This window comes from Lathyrus oleraceus, chromosome 6 (assembly GCF_024323335.1).
Source record: "Lathyrus oleraceus cultivar Zhongwan6 chromosome 6, CAAS_Psat_ZW6_1.0, whole genome shotgun sequence".
NCBI classification, from domain to species: Eukaryota; Viridiplantae; Streptophyta; class Magnoliopsida; order Fabales; family Fabaceae; genus Lathyrus; species Lathyrus oleraceus.
The window spans coordinates 73,128,533-73,139,943 of NC_066584.1; the positions used below are offsets into that span (position 1 = coordinate 73,128,533).

The 11,411-nt window shown below is 36.3% G+C and overlaps 1 pseudogene; it reads right to left on the reverse strand.

Moving 5' to 3' along the window:
• Window positions 1–5,622: 5,622 nt before the first annotated feature.
• Window positions 5,623–6,145, reverse strand: LOC127096936 (uncharacterized; annotated as a pseudogene).
• Between the last annotated feature and the right edge of the window lie 5,266 nt (window positions 6,146–11,411).

The following is an 11,411-nucleotide window of genomic DNA, read 5'->3' on the forward strand; positions in this document are numbered from 1 at the left end:
GGCTTTTGGTTGTTGCTTGGAACTTTTATATTTGAGCTAGATAAAATCCTAGTTCATGGCTTGCTATAGGATTAATCCAAGGTATGCATTTCATTCACATTCATGTTCTCATGGCCCATTTGATCTAAGTTTCATTTCATTCACATCCCATTCATGGTTTTCTTGGTTTCACTAGGGCATTGCCAAGTCTTTGTCTCATGTTCCATTGTTGTCTCAAGATCCATTAATTTCTAGTCCCGTTGATTCAAGTTCATTGTCCATTTGGTCAAGTCATTCCATGGTCCTACTTTCAATCTCATTCACTCATTCAAGTTAGTTTTAGAATTCATCCAAGGCATTTGTTTCATAGTGAACTTGAAAGAAAGTGATCATTTAACTTAAAATTTGTTTCATGTGTTTCATTAGAACATTTTTTACTAAGAAAGTACATTGCATTAATAAGGACCACTTTTACATAGTCCATACATGTTTCATTGAAAAATTACAAAGAAATACACTTGTTTGCATAAGTTGAATTTTGGTCAACTGTTGACTCTTTTTTTCAACCAGTTGACCAAAGTTAACTCACCATTTCAAAATCCCTAACCCCTAATTTCCTTGCTCTTCAAGATCCAATCATTCTTGCATTCATCCATTGCTTACAAAACAAGGACCAAAACAATGTGTCATTTCCAAATATCTCAAGCCAAAACAAAGACCAAAACCAATCATTACATACACATCATTCATGACCTAAACCAACCCTAACATTCATCACATAAGACTAAAGTAAATGCATTCACCAAACCATGGCATCCCACAACAAATAACACAACAACATGAGAAAAAGCCAAACCATTCACATTTCATTCTAAAGTCAACATCCTGCAAGTCATCACAAACAGATGTTCATTCAAAATTTACATAGATCAAGAAAATCATTCATAATTGACATTCAACAACAAATTTTACATCATAAAAGCTCATAGCCAAAGCCCTCATAGCAGACCATCAATAACAGTCATAACGATTCCAAGATAACATTCGGCAAATCGAGCAAACTAATTAACATCACTACTTAACATGTTTTTTCACCTAACAGGAAATTAAAATTCATTTTAACTCAGCTTCACCCTGTAGCGGTAAATTCATGATCATCAAGCTATGGATAAGCTAGAGATCAAATAACAAGAGTCGCCACCGCACTTTTATTGTTTCCAAGGGAAATGGGAAAAAGTACGAACAAAACCCAAAAGTAAGAAGTTTTCAAATCAAAACTAATAAAAAGTTAGAGATTACAGGTAAGGAGGTTGGTTACACAGAGGGAAGGTGTTAGCACCCAAAGTGTCCTAGGTACTCCTGGGGAGCCCTTTTTGTGTGCATATGTACTTGGTATAAAGTAATATTTACAAACAAATAGAATGGGGGGATAAAAAAAGAATTCATTAATTATATTTTTGTGTTTGACAAGACCTTCGGACTTGTGCCTACGTACCAACATAAAAATGAGGGATCAAAACCTCGTAGTTCGTGATATAAATTTCAAAGTGGATGCATTACTTTTAACAAAAATTAAGTTTGAAAGGCACAAAGGCCTAAAAATGGTTTGCATGGGTTAGTTCTTTTTGGCTTTTTGAAAGTTTAAGTCTAGTATAGTTAAGTTTATTTACAAGTTTGATTTAAGAAAATAAGTTTGAAAATGCAATGGCATAAGGCCAAAGTTTCTATATTTTTTTGCAAAAGTGGTCAAAGTTTAGAACAAAATAAGTTCAATCAAAGAAGGTTTTGAAAAAGGAGGGAGAGATTTTTGAAATTAAAGAAATGGGGAGAAGATGAAGAGACTATCCTATGTACAAAATTAAAAGTTTAGAGTTGAAAAGACCTGACTAAATGGGTAGCAATCCAATAGACAAAAATGTCAATAGAAACCCAGAATTCCCTTGGACTTTTTAGAATCAAGCAACACACAAATGCACAATGAAATTATCTTGAAGATCAAGGCATCAAATAAAGACGGTCATGTCCAAGCTTATCCATTCCATGATCTTCCTCAAAGTAGCCCATGTAACAGATGAATTTCACAAGTCACAGGTTCAAAATAACAACTTCACAATGATCATGTTGCAGATGAACTTAGAGAGATCTTGAATGATGTATTAGATGAAGCTTGAATTTAAAAGTTAGTAGCTAATATGTTAGAAGTTAGTATTGTTTGGCTTTTGCTTTTCATTTTAAGACATTCTTTGGAGAACACTCAACCCACTTATCACAAGCATGGATCCTTGAACCAAGACATCTTCCAAAGGAAGGAAAAAATGCCAAGTTTCCACATAATACATGTCTCTCCTCGAAAAATGGGGATACGACTTTAAGCGAAGCGCAATCGCACGCTCGTAATGATGGACTGAACAGAGTCGCCACCGAACTTTATTTATTCCTAAAAAGAAAAGGGGAAATATCGATAAAACCCAAGACAAAACAACAATGATTATTGGTCGTCACAACCAATATCAGGGTTCGAGAGTCGGTTACGCAAGGGGAAGGTATTAGCACCCCTCATGTCCGTTGTATTCAACGGGAACCATTTAGTTAGTTTCATTTTGAATGTGAGCTTATATTAGTCTTCTCAAGTTATTATGAGGGAGAGAATAAATATAATCAAAAGGAAAGAGAAGATTTTTTTGGATTTTTAACGAAGGACTAAACCTAAGTTTTTTATTAGTGGGCCTGACAAGATTTACAAATCCTGCTCCTACGTATCTCAATAGAGAAGTCAAGGCTTACGTAGTTCTGGGTAGAAAAATTTTTTGTTTGTTGGTCGATTTTAGCGAAAGCTATATTGTATTAATCGATGAAAAACATTATTTTACCCAAAACAGATAAGGAGCGGACGTATACCACACATCGAATGGATTTATAAATCTACATTCGGAAAAGCGTCACTTATCTCGACTCGACAATCGTGGTCGAAACATTGTTTTGCATCACCTTAAGACAATATATCTTTCATTTATGAAAAAGGTTTTTGATTAATCGCACGACGGCGAGAAAGAGTTTGACTGGTTGGATGTATTTTGAGTGATGGCGAGAACTTGGATGAGCGAGATATCCATCTCGAATCCTAGTCTCAGGAGTGCACGGTATACACCATGTTCCATTTCCATCTTACTGGAAAAAGGTATTTAATAAAGATTAAGTATTTTTTAGGTTTGACTGAGAAAGGAGTTTGAAGAAACCGCATTGACAATTTTAGACGATGGCGAGAGCTAAGATAAGCAAGGCATCCACCTTGAATCTTAATCTCAGGAGTGCACGGTATACACCATGTTCCATTTCCATCTTTATTGAAAAGATGTTGAATAAGGATTAAGTATTTTTTGAGTTTGAAAGACGGATATTTGAGAATGAGGCATAAGCCCTAAGATCAAAAATTCAGGGTTCCATTGGAATGCCAGATTCCAATGGTCCTTTTTCAATCGAATTATTTAAGAAAATTATTTGGACAACGAACACTTGATGAGAATCAACTATTCAAAGGGTTACGCCAGAATGCTTGATCCCAACTGTCCTTTTCTTTGTCCAAGTTAATTATTGAGTGTTTTAAGAATGAAGAAAAAAGAATGAACGGTTAATCCAAAACGTGAAGCTCGGGACGATTATTCGAGGGTTCCCACCGGAATGCAAGATTCGAATGGTCCTCTTCTTTCGTGTTTTTAAAAAAAGAATTTAATCGGGTTGTAAAGATAGTTTGAAAATAAAATTGTTATAGGGATAAAATTAATTTTACAATTTTATATGTATATCGAATTAATTTTATATATAATCGAGTTCCCACCAGAATGCTAGATTCTAATGGGAGGAAATGGAATTAAATGTCGAAACTATGGAAAGCTAGTGAAATTTAAATTGAAAATTTAGCGAATTTGAAAGTGATTATTTATATGTGTAAAAGTATGAACATGGGTACCAATACCCTAACTAAATTAACTAACACACAAAAATCGACTAATCGAATAAAAAAAATATCGGAAATTCAACCATTAATTAAATCTAAAAGGTGAACAGTTAAAAACCCAAACAAATAAATAACGATTAAATTAAATTGATAAAAATATAAAAGTAAAATAAATAGCAAGAAATTATGAAAAAATTAAATGAAATAGTAAGCATAAAAACAAATATGGAGATATGCTACTCCCAAGTATCAAACCCACCCCACTAAAGAAAATGAAATTGCTCTCTTTCCACTAGGCCACTCATGGTTATTTATTACTTCAGTAACAACTTGGATATATAAACCAGAATAGATTAAAATATAAATTAAAATAAAAAAATTCAAATGAGGTGGTCTGTTAATGGACAATTAATTGAAACAATGGAAGAATTCCAAACGTAACCCTAGCCGCCTGGCTGTTGGGTTGAAAATAACTATGCATTAATACTAGCACACAAAAATTAATAAAGATTAGTGCCAAGAAAAACCAAAAGGTAGGTGGATTTTAATTAGGTTTTAAATACTTTTTGTTAAAAATAAATAAAAGAAAACTGAAACAGAGATACGTGAAAACATGACAAGCTCATTCGTCTTCTTCACGAAGACTCATTCTCGTTCCCTCAACCTCTCTCGTCTTCAATCAATCTCTCCCAAACTCGCGCCTCTCAAACTCCCAATCTCTCATCATCTCTCAACCACTCACACTCTCTACTCTCACTATACGTGCAAAAATCCATGGCATTGAAGAGATTCAAACAAATAAAGCTCACCTTCGGTGGTGGTGGTGGTGACGGTGAGGCTTGGATCTGCCTTCTTTACCTCAAAGTTTTCTCTTTGAAGTTCTTCTCCTTCGCCGTTTCAATCTAGGTTTTTTCGCCGTTTTCGAATTAAGGTTTTTGTGGCCGAAACAGATTTTAGGTTTTTTTCGTGGTCCTCTTTGTCCTCTCCCCTCTCACCTTTTATACTCAACAATTAGGGTTTCAGATTGGCCTCTGGAGATCAAAAAGGGGTTTCTGCGAAATCCCTTTAGGGTTGTCAGATTTTGGTCGCCCTATTTGGTTGTTAAATCGGAAACAGTAATATGAACCTAGCTTTCTTCCTCTAATTTGTCTTAATTCCCTTTTTCGATTACTGTTGGAATTTTACCGCCTCATTAATTTAACGTGCTTTTTTTTACTGTAGTGAAATGCAAAATGCAAGCAAAAGAACGGAAGGCAATAACAGGTCCACTGTGTATCGCATTTGTTGTTGTTGGTGTATTAACGGTTGTTTCTTTTTTCTCTGCTTCTGTTTTGCAGCGATGAAGAACCTCTGCCGGTTATTTTTGGAGCCGTCTTGTGCTGAGTTTTAGCCGGTTCTTCTAGCACTGGTGAATTGGTAGGTTGAGATTCAGTATGCTCTTCTGTCACTTGTGCATCGGAAGATTTAGATTCATTACTTTCCACGTTTTCAGGTTGAGATTCATCACTCTTCTGTTACTTTCATGCGTATTGTAGGGTTGGTGCATCTAGAAGACGTAAAGCTGATAGATAGAGATAATCCATGATCTCACTTGTCTTCAACATCAAGACTTGGAGAAACCACCTAAATGCCTGAAGAAAGTTACTTCCAAAGGACACTATAACACGCCGTAGTCTGCATAAAGCCTCTTACTTTGGTTTGTCATTTAAGGTTACAAGCGATCTAAGCACTCCAGGATTAATCTTGTCTGCAAGAGCACCTGTATCTGATATAATATGTGTTTTTTCCTTCACAATGCTCTGTAGTTTTTTACCTCAAAGTCAAACTGAGTTTGATCTGTTTCCAATACAGTATGAGCAGCATGAAATGGAATTCCAGCAAACAGATCCGTTCCTGGAGGCATTGTCCACGTCTGCTCAAAAGAGTCATGGTTACCACAGGTGGTACACACCTCTTGCACCAAAGGTCTTGACACTCCCTTCATTATTGATCCAAACGGAGATGGAACACTACTTCTTGCGGTCTGAGCCTTTTTCCTTAATGCAGTAAGTGCTTCTCTGTTCCCATTCCTCAACTTATAATTCTCAACCAGCTGATGTCGGGCTAAAAGAAGATGTTCAGCTTCGAGTTCCAATTCTGTTAATTTCCTTTGAAAATGCTTCAGGTTGTCATTCATATTTGAAGAAAAGAAGCTCCAGATATGGTCAGTTGTTATTGAAAGTGTTATTGTGACACGCAACTTCTGTTTCTTTTTCTTGTGGCCTTACACGAGCTTTTCCCGGGTGTTACGGAGTTGGTGAACCTATATAAAATTATTGTAATTGATGTTATGCAGGTTCATTTTGGAAGTTCGGATTGCGTATTGGAGACAGAAGGTGGATTCTGAGTTTTCTTTGAAGTGTTGCAGAAGCCTGTTAGTTATTTTGTGAACTTGTTCAGTTGTGTTGCACGATTTGCTGCTAGTGCAAGTTGATTTGTGCAGGTTGTTGGAAGATGGTCATGTTGTTGTGCATTTGATTGTTGCTTGCTCGAGTTTGTGCACTGCAAAAATTGTTGTTGAACTGTCACTGCCAATGTATTGCAGGTTGCTTGACTTGATTTTCTTTTGCAGGATGATGTTTGCTGCATGTAGCTTGCCTTGCCTGCTGCAGAATTGTAGGTCTTGATGCCATGCCGCCATGAATTGTATTGGATGCACTGCCCTTTTCTACTTCACGCTTGAACTGGTGGATGAAACTAGCAATGTTGTTTCATATGGGATCCAGTTTGGAGCATGCAGGATAATGCTTAGCCTACTGCAGAAACGGGCCTGCTATGGCCTTCGTAGGATTCCAAAACATGTATTATGGAAGCAAGTAGTATATCATTGGGACCTTCACATGTAATGACATTTTATTAATGCAAATTTCCGTGGATGAATGATATGGAATGTATAGATGTGGATTGAAATTGACTTATATGGTTGTCATAAAGTGTTAACATATGTAGCATGAAGATGGTGGATGTTAATGCTTAGGAATTGGATGTTAATGATTTCCGTGGATGAATGATATAATTTGAAATTATTATGGAAAGTTTATTTATGAATGTTTGAATATTAAGATTTGGAATTTGAATGAAATTGAAATTGAATAGTTATGGAAAAAATTTATTGAGATTTGCATTATGATTGGAATTACTGGTTTGAACCAAAATTGGGAACTAACTCTGATTGAAAAATTATTGGACATTATTGTTAAATATGAATTTAAACATGAATGTGGATTGATGAAAAGTTAAGATTTTGAGTGTCATACATTGACTTAAAGTCTAGAAATGGTGTAGTGGATTTTGATGGACATGGTTGTTAAAAGGGTTAATGGATAAATGGATACGGATTTTAGAAATAATCCAAGACTAATCTAAATGTCAATTTAAAATCAAAAACCAATAAAACCAATTAAAATCAAATTAATCTATAATTTGTTAAAATTAATTTGATATCAATTCTAACATTTATTTGAAAATTAAAATCAATTAGAGTTTGAATCATTAGTAAAAAAAACAATTAAGATTAAATTGAAATTTGGAATTAGACTTAATTTGAAATTAAAATCAAATTGAAAATTAAAAAGTCAAATAACTTAAATTAGAATCCATTTTGTAATTAAAAGCACCATGATCGAAAAGGCCTAGATAATGACCAATGTTTATCAAAATTAAGACAATATGGATTTGGGAATGGACGGTTGACTTTGGTCAACTAATTGACCAGAAAGTCAACGATTGACCTCAGACGTGAATTAGGGCTTATATTAAAATGAATGCATGATGCATAGTGGATGAATGCAGATGGATCTAAAATCAGGGTATGACAGTTGCCCCTATTTAAATATCTTCAACATGAGAATATGAAGAAGTACACTCTTCATATGATCATAGTGGGAGATAGTTAAATACTAAGAAGACCCGGATTTTGATCCTGAAATGCAAATGATAGGATATGATATGAGATGAATGCCTGAATGAATGACTCTTTTTATTTGATTTTCTAGGGACATGATCGGACATAAGATAAACCCTAGCATGATGATTTATGATGGATACAGAATGAAACAAAGATCTGTGGGGAATGCTGATGGTCTACAGGGAGACAGACAAATGGTAAAAAACAACTTGCTGGGGAAAACAATCCTGCTGGAGAATCAGACACACACTGGGGAGTAATCGAAGTGAAAGTTGATAAACAATATTTAGAGTACAAGAGATTTCGGTAGTAAGTTCACATATGACTTACTAAACCCGAATATGAAAAATTTCTACAACAGGTTCATATATGACCTGATAACACTGAAACAATCACAGAGAAAGACTCTTCAAAACAGGTTCATATACGACTTGGTAATACTAGAATAAAGCTCAACAACAGGTTCATATATGACCTGACAATGCTGGGGAATATCAAGAACTTGGTAATACCGGAATAAAGCTCAACAACAGGTTCATATATGACCTGACAATGTTGAAACAATCATAGAGAAAGATTCTTCAAAACAGGTTCATATATGACCTGATACTGGAATAAATCTCAACAACAGGTTCATATATGACCTGACAATGCTCAACAACAGGTTCATATATGACCTGACAATGGAATAAAGCTCAACAACAGGTTCATATATGACCTGAATAAAGCTCAATAACAGGTTCATATATGACCTGGCAATGGAATAAAGTTCAACAACAGGTTCATATATGACCTGAATAGCACTGAACAACAGGTTCATATATGACCTAATAATGGAATAAAGTTCAACAGCAGGTTCATATATGACCTGAATAGCACTGAACAACAGGTTCATATATGACCTGAATAGCACTGAACAACAGGTTCATATATGACCTGATAATGGAATAAAGTTCAACAATGGGTTCATATATGACCTGAATAGCACTGAACAACAGGTTCATATATGACCTGATAATGGAATAAATCTCAACAACAGGTTCGTATATGACCTGAATAAAGCTCAACAACAGGTTCATATATGACCTGACAATGGAATAAAGCTTAACAACAGGTTCATATATGACCTAACAATGGAATAAAGCTTAACAACAGGTTCACATATGACCTGAATAAAGCTCAACAACAAGTTCATATATGACCTGACAATGCTCATCAACAATTGGACTCTTAACCGTAAGTAATGGATTATAACCAACTTTTAACGGATTTTGCCAATAACAATTGGACTTGAAAATGACTGCGAAAACCGGATGTTGGTTTAAGGGCACCAAATACAAACTGGAATTAGAGGTCAAAGGGTATAAGATCAACAAAAAGACCTGGGTCGATGCAAAAATGAGCCCGAAGTACATTTCGGCTATATATGATTTGAATTTTTTTTATGCATGATATATGAATGATCATGATATGCAATGCTGACAATAGGCAGACTGGGAGTTTGTAGGGACTGTTTACAGAGATTCTGATTCCTCAACACCAATAACTCAAACCCGTATAATTAACAGGCGCATCCAAAGGAGAATCTATCATGATTGACAGTTATAAATAACCAAAGGTCCATCCTTCTAGAGGATTAATAAGTCATATTCCATGGGGACTTTTGTTGGTGATCCAGGAATATTTATGCAACCTTGAGGCTTTCGGGGAAACAAATGATTTTCCTTTGATTTTCACATATATCAAAGTAATTTTGTTCTTCTCACTAAATTTCAAATTCTTTTTCAAGTTTCAAAATTTCATTATTAACAAATAAATGACACTTTGCATAACAAAGAAAAGCATTGACGAACACAACTAACAATGATTGGGAAAACTTGTATTTTATTCAAGAATGGTAGCACACAAATGGCGTAGCTCCATAGAGTGTTACAATTTTTGGAAAATGGCAATAAGGAAAGGTTTACGTTGAATTCAGTGACCACTAACATCCCTACTAGATATGATTCCCCAAAACCTTGCTTCTAAGGGGAGTAACTAGATTGATCTTCCGCCTCAAATTCTTCGGTGTTAATCAGTAACAACTGATGCAGTTTATGCCTTGTGCCCCTAACTTTTGCCTGGATCGCCCTTTCGGGTTTTCAATCCACCGGGACGCTCCTTTTGCCTAAGTCGCCTTTTCAGGTTTTCAACTTAGCGAGCTACCATTTTTTTATTCATCCCTAACTTTTGCCTGGACCGCCCTTTCGGGTTTTCAGTCCACCGGGATACCCTTTTTTGCCTAAATCGCCCTTTCAGGTTTTCGATTTAGTGGGTTTTTATTAGGCGTAATATTTTTTAACTGCATCAGAGTTCACGGGGTGTGAGAGCTCTTCATCATCCATAGTTGTGAGACTCAAGGCACCTCCGGAGAAGGCTTTCTTCATAACATATGGGCCTTCATAATTGGGAGTCCACTTCCCACGTGAGTCCTTGTGTATTGGCAAGATCTTCTTAAGCACGAGGTCTCCTTCTCTGAATTCCCGAACACGTACTTTCTTGTCAAAAGCCTTTTTAAGCCGTTTTTGGTATAACTGTCCATGGCACAAAGAAGTCATTCGCTTCTCATCTATGAGGTTTAACTGATCAAATCTATTTTGAATCCACTCAGCCTCTTCTAGCTTGGTCTCCATCAAGATTCTCATTGAAGGTATCTCCACTTCAATTGGGAGAACTGCTTCCATCCTATATACCAAAGAGAACGGGGTTGCCCCTGTTGAAGTGCGGACGGAAGTCCGGTATCCATGCAGTGCGAAGGGTAGCATTTCATGCCAATCCTTATAGGTTTTCACCATTTTTTGCAGGATTTTCTTGATGTTTTTATTAGCGGCTTCAACAGCGCCATTCATCTTTGGACGATATGGTGAAGAGTTATGGTGCTCAATCTTGAAGCTCTCGCATAATTCTTTCATGGTCTTATTGTTCAGATTCGTCCCATTATCTGTGATGATCCGGCTTGGAATTCCATAACGGCAAATGATCTCTTTCTTGAGGAACCGTGTAACCACTTGTTTTGTCACATTAGCGTAAGAGGCGGCTTCTACCCATTTGGTAAAGTAATCAATGGCAACCAGGATGAAGCGGTGACCATTGGAAGCTTTAGGCTCGATGGCGCCAATCATGTCGATGCCCCACGTCGAGAAAGGCCAAGGTGACGTCAAAACATTTAGTAGGGTTGGAGGCACGTGTACCTTGTCGGCATAGATTTGGCATTTATGACATTTTCTAGCATAATTGAAGCAATCGGATTCCATGGTCAACCAGTAATAACCAGCTCTCAAAATCTTCTTGGCCATGGCATGCCCATTGGCATGAGTTCCAAAGGATCCTTCATGAATCTCCTTGATCAACAGGTCTGCTTCACGTCCGTCCACGCATCTGAGCAGAATCATGTCGTGGTTCCTCTTGTATAACACACCATTGCTTAAGAAGAATTTGGATGCTAACTTCCTCAATGTTTTCTTGTCAAGGGTTGTTGCATCTGTTGGATAT